The sequence below is a fragment of the Phyllostomus hastatus genome, unplaced genomic scaffold, assembly GCF_019186645.2.
Source record: "Phyllostomus hastatus isolate PE091 unplaced genomic scaffold, TTU_PhHast_1.1 phas_scaffold_501, whole genome shotgun sequence".
Lineage (NCBI taxonomy): Eukaryota > Metazoa > Chordata > Mammalia > Chiroptera > Phyllostomidae > Phyllostomus > Phyllostomus hastatus.
In genome coordinates this window covers 9,675,684-9,687,937 of record NW_025334033.1, presented here as the reverse complement: position 1 = coordinate 9,687,937, position 12,254 = coordinate 9,675,684, and the positions used below count along the sequence as shown (strand labels likewise).

The 12,254-nt window shown below is 40.2% G+C and overlaps 1 protein-coding gene and 1 pseudogene across 3 annotated transcripts in view; both read right to left on the bottom strand.

Annotated features, from left to right (window-relative positions):
- Positions 1–12,254, bottom strand: part of MGA (MAX dimerization protein MGA) — a 159,584-nt gene that overhangs the window by 119,404 nt on the left and 27,926 nt on the right. The window lies entirely within an intron of this gene.
- On the bottom strand, positions 6,507–8,339 carry LOC123807971 (annotated as a pseudogene).

The following is a 12,254-nucleotide window of genomic DNA, read 5'->3' as shown; positions in this document are numbered from 1 at the left end:
TCAACAACTTTAATCATTTTCTCAAGTCCTACAGTCATCCCTGCCCAGGCCCTTCACTCTCAACCAACAAACAACCTTGCTTCTGATCATATTGAGATATGTAAGTTAGCAGGCATGGTCTCCCTCTACTGCCATATCCCTTCAAAAAACCTTATCTATATTCATACATCTCCTTACCTATTTTTATTTCAGACCTAGAAAATGAGGTGTCCCTCCTCCTGTTCAAAACCAACCCATCTACCTGTACCCCTGACTCACACAGTGACTCCCACCCCCCTCCTACCTCTCTCAACACCTTGTTCTATCAGCTATACTGTATCTTGAGTCTTCAGTCTCTACTTTCCTGTTAGTACCTTCCCCCTCAGACCATATACAAGGTCAAGTCTTGTCTTAAAAATAAAGTCCTTCCTGCCCTGGCTGGCGTAGCTCAGTGGATTGAGCATGGGCTGTGAACCAAAGCATCACAGGTTCAATTCCCAGTCAGGGCACATGCCTGGGTTGCAGGCCAGGGCCACCAGCAACCACACATTGATGTTTCTCTCTCTCTCTCTCTCTCTCTCTTTCTCCCTCCCTTCTCTCTCTAAAAATAAATAAATTTAAAAAGAAAAAAGAAAGTCCTTCCTGGCTTTCTCAGAAAACCTTCTCAAAGCAGTTATTCTCTTTTCCTCTTCTTTCCTCTTTCCTATTTACCTTTTTCTTCTTCCCTCTCCCTCTTTCATATTTACCTTCTCCTTCCCACTCTCCCTTTTCTTTCCCCTCTTTCCTCTTCTCACTCACTCTCCTCTTGTATTTCCCCTCTCACTCCTAATTCCCTCCCCCTTTCCTCTCTCTCTCTACCCTCTTCTTTCCCTCATCACTTGCCATTTACTCTTTCACCAGCTATAAGGGAAATTCAACCATTAACCTCCTACTAAAACTGCTCTTAAAGTCATCATAACTTCTTTCATCTTTTTCTTCTGTCTACCCAAGGACATCTTTTCATTGCTTTTATTTTTTTTTAGATTTTATTTATTTATGTTTAGGGAGGGAGAGAGAGAGAGAAACATCAATGTGTGGTTGCCTCTCACACATCCCCTACTGAGGACCCAGCCCACAACCCAAGCATGTGCCCCAGACTGGGAATCCAACCAGTGACCCTTTGGTTTGCAGGCTGTCACTCTCCACTGAGCCCCACCAGCCAGGGCTTTTTTCATTGCTTTTAGAGAGAGAGAGGAAGAGGATAAGAGAGAGAAAAAACATGGATGCCAGAGACTGTCTTCCACACAGACTGAAGCAGGGACCAAACGTGCCCAGACCAGAGAGCAAACTCACAACCCAGGTACGTGCCCTTCCAAGAAGCAAACCCGCAACTCTTTGGTTACAGGACTACACTCCAACCATTGAGCCACACTGGCCAGGTCCACCGTGATTTTTTAAAAAGATTTGATTTATTTCTTTTTAGTGAGAGGAGAAGGGAGTGAAAAAGAGAGGGAGAGAAACACTGGCCCAGAACCCAGGCATGTGCCCTGACTGGGAATCAAACCTGCAACCTTTTGGCTTGTAGGCTGGCACTCAATCCACTGAGCACACTAGCCAGGGCCACCGTGACTTTTAATCACCAAATCAAATGAACATTTTGCCTGTCTTTATTTTTCCCTACCAAAGTACACTATATTTGATAGTTACTGTATTTGACAGTTACTGTCTCCCTCTGAAAATTTTCTACTCAGCATATTGGGTGGCACGCAGCAGACACTCAGATATTGGGGGCGGGGGGGGGCAAAGGAGATTTACAATTGTTTGTAAAGAAAGTAATACAAAAATTAATAAATAATAATACAGGAATAAACTATGTTTTGTGTACTCACAACTATAAACCTACTTTTGCCCCATTCTGTATTTGAATAAATGAAAAAAGGTACAAAATGAAACAAAAATATGCATTTCTCTGTCTGGAGAACAAGTAAGAGTCACTATCCCAAGAAATGCTCATGGATAACTACAACATCAAGAGCCAAATTAGACTAACCAAGTATCAGTACTGGAACAATCAGGTCAATTACATGATTTTCTCCAGGCATCCTTAGCACCCGGAAATCATAAACAGAAACCCAGGAATTATAACAAGGGCAAAGTAATGGAAATGCTAAAGGAATCTATAGTACATAAAGCACTGAACAATAAAAAAAAAATTTGAACAACAATAAAGAAAAAAGAAAAGCACAATGCAAACCTGTTCTTTTAAACTAAATACCATCTGATAGACTCCCTGAATGTAGGTGTGATAAAAATCATACCTCCATGTTATAAGGACACATATAAAGTGGAAAAGAACTAAGCATAAATCAGTCTGAGGCACCAAATACAATACACTTAAGAGTTCAAGTTATGAGAAGTGACTAGCAGAAGACATAGATGAGAGTGCAGAATACCTGCCATCTTGTGCCAAATTTAAACCACTGAAAATTCACTTTGTTTCTAGGCAGATTTCTTCCCACAAATTTTTCCTTTATTATTCCTAAAATCAACATTTTAAATGATTTCAGGTGCTATTGTCAGCAACAGTACTTATTAAAACACTCCTGAGCATTAAAAAAAACCTTTCTAGAAACAAGATATAGACTCAAAGATCTAAGACTACCAAACATTATGGTCTTAAGAGTCTGTGCAGCATCCTCCTGTTTGGAGTATTTTGACTTAGTAAGCTTTACATACTCTATACAAAGGAAATGACTTTCTCAAACATTGACTATGAACAATAGTCTACAGATATGTATAGCATTTTAAGTTTCTAAAGCATTTTAACACATACTTTATATGTTATGAAACATTTTTAACTCATATCAAGTCTATGAAACAAGCAAGGTAAGCATTTTTTTTATAGTTTTTAGAGAAGGAAAGAGAGGGAGAGAAAAATCAATATGAGAAACATGGATCAGTTGCCTCTTGCATGCACCCCAACCACAAACCAAACCCCACAACCTAAGAATGTGCCCTGACTGGGAGACCTTTCCTTTTGCAGGATGACGCCCAACCAACCAACCAAGCCACACCAGTTAGGGCAGCATCAATACAGTGAAAAAAATAAAGCCTAAATTGTTCACTAATTATAAATCACATAGCTAAAAAGTGTCCATCAAGCACAATCACCTCCAAATTTTCTCTTATTTCTCCTACTCCTATGTATTCAACCATTCTTAAAGGAAGAGGTATCTCTCCTTTCTAAAATTAATCCCCACCGACTGTTAAGCCTAGAACCCTTAACCTGCTACAGAACCTTCAATTAACTCCTTTTATAACCCACAATACCTCCCTACCCCCTAACTACATCTCCTCATTCTATTAATATGCTCAACTCTTCCCTTACTTAAAAATTTTTGCCCTCAACTCTGCCACTTATCCACCAAGCTGTGACCCATTTTTTTTCCATTTTTTCCATGCTGAACTCTTCAAGACTACAACTCTAGGCACTTATACTGCACTTTCAACTCTCCACTAAAATATTCCTTATTATTAAATGTCACCAATGAAATCCCTAGTGGTCAAATCCAATAATCACCCTTCAGTTCTTATTCTTGTTTACAATCATTGTCCTACGGTATTTGACACTACTGACCACTCTACCCTTCCTAAAACTTGCTTCAATGGGTTCTGCTATGTCCCTCTCTCCTTATTCTACTACTGAGTTTCTTCTTAGTCTCCTTTACCTAATTCTCATCTTTTGCATATTACCTACATGTTGGTCCTCTGCAGTTCTTTCTCCTTTTCTCTCTTCAGCTACATACTCCCCCTGAACACTCCTGTGTTGTTACCAACCATGTGCCTATGATTTCCTAAATTCTAGGGTCTCTACACACCTTTTCATTCTTTTAAGAAGAAGCTGGAACAAAAGTGAGTATTTTTCAAATCTCTGAGCAAGAAAGGGAAGAGGACGATGGGACCATTTTCTAACCTTAGAAATAAAGATATCACAATGAAAACACACACTTGACTGTATAATTTCTAGGGGGTGGTGGAGAGACAGTAAGGGAGGCAGAAAAGGAGGGAGAGAAATACTGATGTAAGAAAACATCGACCAGCTGCCTCTTATATTGGGCTAGCCAAAAAGTCCGTTATGTTTTTCCCATAAAATAAAAGAGACATTTTTCATTTTCACCAATAACTTTATTGATTTGGATATTTTGAGTATGTTGGCAATCTCCCACTATTGGCTTCTAGTGGGTAAAGGCCAAGGGTGCTGCTAAACATCTTTCAATGTATAAGACAGCCCCATAGCAAGAAATTATTTGACCAGAATGTCAATTTGTACCAAGAAATTTCACAAACTACTTTTGACACATTTGATCAGTCACAGCACCTTCTCCATACAATACACAAATCTTTTTTTTGCATCTCAGTTGCATTTTTACCTTTCTTAAAATAAACCATAATACGCTGAAAACGTGGTATATCTTCTTCCATCTTCAATATTAAAATATCTGCATAAAAATTCACCAATTTTGATGTTTTTAATAAATGCACACTAATATGACAACTGTCCTATACAATCTAACAAAATTTTTTCAAATAAGTTAAAGACAACCTTTACCAGAGTCATGCTTAACAGACTTTTTGACCAACCCAATACACTCCCCAACCCCCCACTGGGGACCAAACCCACAATCCAGGCATTTGCCCTGACTGGAAACCAAACCCTTGACCTTTTGGCTTTCAGGACACCACCCAAACCGAGCCAGGGCAACTGCATTAAAATTTTTTTTTTTTAAGATTTTATTTCTTTTTAGGCAGAGGGGAAGGGAAGGAGAAAGAGAGAGAGAGAAGCATCAACATGTGGCTGCTTTTCATGTACCCCCTACTGGGGAACTGGCCCATAACCCAGGCATGTGCCCTGACTGGGAATCAAACTAGCAACCCTTTGGTTCACAGGCCAGTGCTCAATCTACTGAGCCACACCAGCCAGGGCTGCATAAAAATTTTAAAGATCTCTAAACTAAGACAACATGGGAAATAAAGAAAATATGTGCATATATATGTTAATTACACATCCCCATAAAAACATAACTTGATAAGTGGGAATATCAGGAAATATATAAAAGAAGAAAGTGAATTTTTTTAAAAACATTAAAAATGTTCACCACCACTAGCAGGTAAGTTCAATTCAGGTCTATTAACTATTTTTTGATAAGTGAGGCAATCCATACAGCTCTCATAAAATTTTTAAAGCTGTCCTGAGGCCCCCCAAATTAAAAAACTAACATTCTAGACATATTTCTATTCATGTTCTAAGGTTGCGTTTGTGTGTGTTTGGTTTTATATTCTCATCTACATTGACTATCTCTAGATTTTTTTTTACCCCTGCTTTTAGAGAGAAAGGAAAGGAGAGAGAGAAACATCGATTGGTTACCCTCCATACACACTTGAACTACACCTGGAGCACAGAACCTGCAACCTAGGTATGTACCCTGACTGGAAATCTAACCTGCAACCTTTTGGTTACGGGACAACACTCCAACCAACTGAGCCACACCAGCCAAAGCTGTCTCTAGATTCTTGAAAGTGGTGACACATAGACAGGTAATCAATGTATAGAGCTTGTTTGGCGACTCTTAATCTTCATTACGTTTTCTGAACAAATGTGCACAGATATGGTATGGGATGTTCCTTATTCCTTTGGCCCAGACAGCTTGGTTAAGCCTGGTATCAATGCACACATCTGAAATTCCCATCTCCTTCATGGCCAGTTTTTGTATCTCTTTGGCTGCCCAAAGGGTGAGCTTCTTGAAGCCCATTCCATGGATGTACTTATGAACAATAATAGCATTTTCTGGTCACTAACTCATTGATGGCAGAAAAACCCTTCTTGTTCTTACCACCGTTCTTTGCAGGAGCCATTCTGCCAGGCCCAGGTTGTAAAGAAAGAACATGAGGTAATGTTGCATTATTTTTTTTTTCTTTAAGGTATGCACTTTATTGAACTGGTCTCAGGTCAGTGTACAGGTAAGCTCTGGCTGCCTCCACACCTCAACCCACCCCCAAGGGGACCAAAAGCCTTCATATAACTCAAGTTGGGGAAAAAAGGAGAGACCATGATGGCAGACCATCGAAATAAAAATACAAGAAAGAACAAGTATTAAAGTAATTATTTAAAAATTTGGATTATATAATTTACACAAAAGCAATGATATCACCCTCCCCTATGCAGACTTGGGCAAGGACTGGCCCTTCTTAGGGAGAAGTGGGCAGCTTTTGGGCAGGCAAGGGACTTCCTGTAACAATGCATCTCACAATATTTTGGATAACTATTAAAAAAACAATGTACAGTCGAAGTTCTCGGCCACACTGTAAAACTTTGGGGATGCTCACTCCAACAGACTGCTGTCACCTTCATTGTTCCAGTTTTTAAAACCTGAGAGAAGTGCCAAAAAAATAACTAAATCAAAAACAAATAAAGCCATGCCAATCTCATCTCATTTTCTGTGCAAGTTAGGTTTTGTCAAGAAAGGGTATAACCAACTAAGTAACAGTCCCTAGAAGCATTTGCAGTAGACAATGGATGGGCCAGGCTCATTGTAGACCTGCTTACTGCTGGAAGGTGAACAGCAAGGCCAGGATGGAGCTGCCATTCCACAAAGAGTAACTGCACCCAGGGAGTACAATGATCTTAACCTTCATCATGCTGAGAGCAAGGGCAGTGATCTCCTTCTGAATCCCGTTGGCAATGCCTGGGTACAAGGTGGTCCCACCGCACAGCACCATATTGGCATCTAGGTCCTTACAGATGTCAACATCACACTTCATGATGGAGTTAAGGTAGTTTCATGGATGCCACAGGATTATATGCCCAGGAAGCAAGGCTGCAAGAGGACCTGGGAGCGGCAGAGTTGATCACTGCCAGTGGTGATGACCTGACTGTTGGGTAGCTTATAGCTTGTAGCTACAGTGGCCATCTCCTGCTTGATATCCAGAGTGACATAGCACAGCCTCTCCTTGATGTCATGCACAATTTCACACTCAGCTGTGGTGGTGAAGCTATAGCCACGCTGCGTATCTTCATGAGGTAGTCCTTCAGGTCCTGGCCAGCATGTCAATACAGATGGTATGGGGGAGGATACAGCCCTCATAGATGGGCACAGTGTAGGTGAACCCATCACCAGAGTCCACCACAATGCCAATGGTACCACCAGAGACTAAGACAACAGAGCCTAGATGGTCTTATATGAGGCGGGACCCCCCAAAAACAGGAATTATCTTTTGGAGGGCAGGCCCCTTGTGGTACAGGCTTCCCCCACTACATGAATGTTCTGGGAACCCATCTGTATCAGTCAGTGTACCAGCTGGTGGTGGTGTGAGAGACTGCTCAGCTCCATTGGATTTTTTTTGAAGACTCAGTGCATTTGCCCATTACATGATGGGTGATTTCCAAGAGCACCTGCCCACACCACAATGGAATGTTCAGTAGTTTCTGACCAAAAACATCATGATCCCATGCCCCACCCTCCCTATTCACCCAATCTCACCCAGACTGACTTTTTGTTTCCTGGAATGAAAAAAGTCTTCAAAGGGAAACATTTTGCGGATGCAAAAGAGGTGAAACAAAAAACAGAAGCACTAAAAGGCATCAAAATCAACGAGTTCAAGAACTGTTTTGAGCAGTGGAAAAGTCTCAAAGGATGTATTGCATCAAATGGAGAGTACTTGGAAGGTTGAAGTTTAAATATGTAAAAATAAATACAGCCCTGGATGGTGTGGCTCAATGGACTGAGTGCTATGAACCTGAGAGTCATCAGTTCGATTTCCAGTCAGGGCACATGACTGGGTTGTGGGCTAGGTCCCAGTAGGGGTCGTGCAAGAGGCAACTGATTGATGTCTCTCTCACACATCAATGATTCTCTCCCTCTCTCTCTAAAAATAAATGAATAAAATCTTTAAAAAATAAATACACATTTTTTATAAATAAATTCCATTTTGGGGGGTCCCCCTTATATATGGCTGGGGTATTGAAGGTCTCAAAATCATCTAGGTCTGGCCTTGGGGTTCAGGGGCCAAGAGTGAGCAGGATGAGGTGCTCCTTGGTGGGCACATGCAGTTCATTATAAAGGCGTGATGACAGATCTTCCCTACATCATCACAATTGGTGACAATGCTATGTTCCATGGGGTACTTCAGGGGCAAGATGCCCCCTTGCTCTAGGCCTCATCACCCACATAGGAGTCCTTCTGTCCCATGCCCACCATCACTCCCTGGTACCAGGGGCACCCCACGATAGAGGGGAAAATGGCCCTGGGAGCATCATCACCTGCAAAGCCAGCCTTGCACATGCCAGAGCCATTATCAACCATGAGAGCAACAATATCATCCATGGTGAGCTAGAGTTGGTATGGACTGGTGAAAGCGGAGAACCTTGAAGGAGAGGTGTCTGTGCTGGTGAGTGAACATGGTCTCAACCTTGCATTAGTTTTTAAAATAATTATGATGTGTTCTTAACACTGAGAGTCACCCTTACCACATGTAAAGCGCTCTTCTAGATGTTAAGAGGATATAGCAATGAATAAAATAGATAAAAGTCACTATTCTCATAAAGCTTATCAAGGATTCTAGTCTGGGGGTAAGGAGGACAGATAAATAACTAAAATACATATGTTCTATGGTGATTAAATGCTATGGAAATAATACAATAAAGGGAAACTAACAGTATTGGGAAGGGTTACAAGTTTAAATAGTGTAGTTAAGGCCTCACTGAAAAGGTAACATTTAAGCAAAAACTTGGAAGAGGTGAGGGAGTAAAGCCACATCTGGGAGAATATTATTCCAGGCAAAGAACCTCAGGTAGGAGCTTTCACAGAGTGTGTGAGGGATAGCAAGGAGGTATTACAGCTAAAGAAAAGTGACAGAGGGGAATAATAGAAAAATGATGCCCTAGCTGGTATGGCTCAGTGGATTAAGTGCCAGCCTGCAAATCAAAGGGCCACTGATTTGATTTTCAGTCTAGGGCACATGCCTGGGATGCAGGCCAGGTCACCAGTAGGGGACGCAGGAGAGACAACCACACACTGATATTTCTTTCCCTGGCTTCCTCTCTCCCTTCCTCTCTCTAAAATAAATAAACAGAATCTTTTTAAAGAAAAATGAGATCAAAGAGGTAATATTCTATCTTACGCAGAAGTATTACTTACTTTACTCATCCTTTTTATATAGTGAACAACACTGAAAAATATTCCCATCTAGAGTGACCATGAGGTTATAGGATTACTACAGTGAGCAAGTGAAGGGTTTCCCTAAAAACATTAAAATTCATCTTCATCAATGAATTAGAGAAAGCGAATGGAGGCCAAACGTTAAATACAAGGTAATTATTTTTAAGCACACCCCTAGTCAAAACTAGAAATCAAAATGGGAATAGCTCCTAGCTACAGAAAAAACAAGGAGCAGAAATACAATGATGACTTCCATCATTCAGGTGGAAATTATGCAACATTTGGATAATTTATAATGGTGGTCATATCATAGAAAAATATATCTAAGCCCTGGCTGGCGTAGCTCAGTGGATTGAGTGCGGGCTGCGAACCAAAGCATCACAGGTTCAATTCTTTTAAAAAAATCTTTTAAAAAAATGAAAGCTTTAAAAAAAAAGAAAAATATATCTAGATGAATAAGCTGAGCCAGTCATCCCCAACTAAGTGGTTCCCCAAATTATAACTTAATATCAATCTCCTAAGAAGGTCCTTCCTACCAAAATTTGCATCAATATGTTATAAATTAAGTAAGGGGTGGAGATGGATTATCAAGAGCCTTTAGGTCAACCCAAAAGACAAGCTTACTAGATTTAAAAAGTGGTGGTAAAAACAATCCAATTAAAAAATAACAGAGGACTTGAATAGACATTTCTCCAAAGATGATACATAGATTGCCAATAAGCACATAAAAACATTCTTTACATTACTAGCCATTAGGGTAGTGCAAAACGAAAACCACAATGAGATGCCACTTATACCAATGAGGATGGCAATAACCCAGCCCCAACCAAAAAACAAGTGTTGGCAAGGAAGTGAAGAAATTGGAACCCTTGTGCATTGCTGGTGGGAATATCAAGTGGACTAAGTGGACTAAGGAAAACAGATTGGTGATTCCACAAAAAGTTGCATATAGAATTACCAAATGATCTTCCAACTCCACTTCCAGATATATACCTAAAAGTTGAAAGCAGGGACTCAAATACTTCTACTCCAATATTTGTGGGGAGTTTAACTGATTTTAGAGAGAAAGGAAGCAGGGGGTTGGGGATAGAGGTAGAGAGAGAGAAAGAAACAGCAATCGGTTGTCTCCTGGAATGGGCCCTGACAGGTGATCGAACCTGCAACCTAGGTATGTGCCCTGAACAGGGATCAAACCAGCATGGTTCCTTATACCTCTCAGTATATGGAACCATGCTCCAACCAACTGAACCACACTGGCCAGGGTTCTACTCTAATATTTTTAACTACACAGTCACAGCTGACAGAATGTGGAACAATCCAAATGTCCATCTATGAAGAAACAAAATGTGATATATACACAATAAATAAACAAAATGTGTATACATATATACAATGAAATATTATTCAGCCTTAAAAAAGGAAATGCTAACACATGCTACAATATAAATAAATCTTGAAGACATTACACTCAATGAAATAAGCAAACACAAAAGGATAAATACTTTATATGAGATATCTAACAAAGTCAAATTCAGGGACAAAAAGTATAATGTTGATAGCCAGGGACCAGAGGAGGGAATGAGGAATTAGAGTTTAATGGGTACAATGTCACTGTGGGCAGATAAAAGTTCTGAAGGCAGATGGTAGTGCTATATAAATAATGTGAACATACTTAATGCCACTGAATTATATGATTAAACAAAATTAAACTGGGGTCCTGGCCAGGTAGCTGAATTAGTTAGGAGTGTTGTCCCGATAAGCCAAGATTTCAGGTTTTATCCCTGGTCAGAGCACATACAAGAATTAACCAAAGAATGCATAAATAAGTGGAACAACAAATCAATGCTTCTTTCTCTTTCTCTCTCTATTGCTCCCTCCCTCCTTCCTTCTCCCCCCCTGCCGTGAATAAATTTGTTTAAATCCTGAAGAAAAAAGGGTTAACTTGATAAATTATATCTTATATATATATTTAGCATAATAAAAAGTGATGACAGTCTCAAAAAAGCATCCTAGAGCCTTGACTGATGTGGCTCATTAGGTTGGGCATTGCTCCACAAACCTAAAGGTTGCCAGTTCGATTCCTGGTCAGGGCACATGCCTGGGTTGTGGGCCAGGTCCCCAGTTAGGGGTGAGCAAGAGGCAACCAACAGATAATTTCTTTTGCACACTGATGTTTCTATCCTTCTCTTTCTCCCTCCCTTCCCTCTCTCTAAAAGTAAATGAAATCTAAAAACAAAACAAAAAAATGATCCTAAATAAAGTTTGAGTAGAACTGCTAAAATAAAACGTCATCCGCCCTGGCTAGGGTAGCTCAGTAGGTTAAAACATCATCCCATAACCAAAGAGTTGCAGGTTTGATCCCTGTCCCCAGTTCAGGTACATGCAGGAGGCAATGGATTTCTCTTTCACATCAATGTTTCTCTCTCTCCCATCCTCTCTAAAAGCAATGAAAAAATGTCTACAGCGAGGATTTCAAAAACCTAAAAAGTAATTAAGACTTTATCCTCTCCTTTGAAAGAAAATCTGTTATATTATACAAATCAGGCAATGTTAAATAATCTTTGTAAAAAATGTTTAAAGCACAGTGCTACAAGTTCACTCACTCTGATCTCAAAGAATGATCCTTTATGTATATGGAATTTTATTTCAATACAATGTACATAAAATGAATGAATCCATTTCATCCATCTTTAGACTCACTGTCTTGATTTTCCCCCCTTTCTAGTGAATTTATTGTGGTGACACTGGTTTCAGGTGCACAGTTCCACAAACCATCATCTGTACACTGTATTATCTTCACCACCCCCCAGTCAAGTCTCCTTCCATTATCACTTATGCCCCCTATACCCTCCTCCACCTTCTCCCACCATCCTCTAATTGTCCTGATTTTTGAGATAATCCACATTGTGGTTCCAAAGAAACCCTTCATCTTTTATCTCCCATCATTTTCTGCCATAAATACTGCCCTACAGTCACACTGGTTTACTACTGTGGAACCCAGATGAGCTGGGTTCAAATTCTGCATGCACCACTTGTTAGCTATGTGGTCATGAACAAGGCCCTGGGAAAGCAAAACTAACA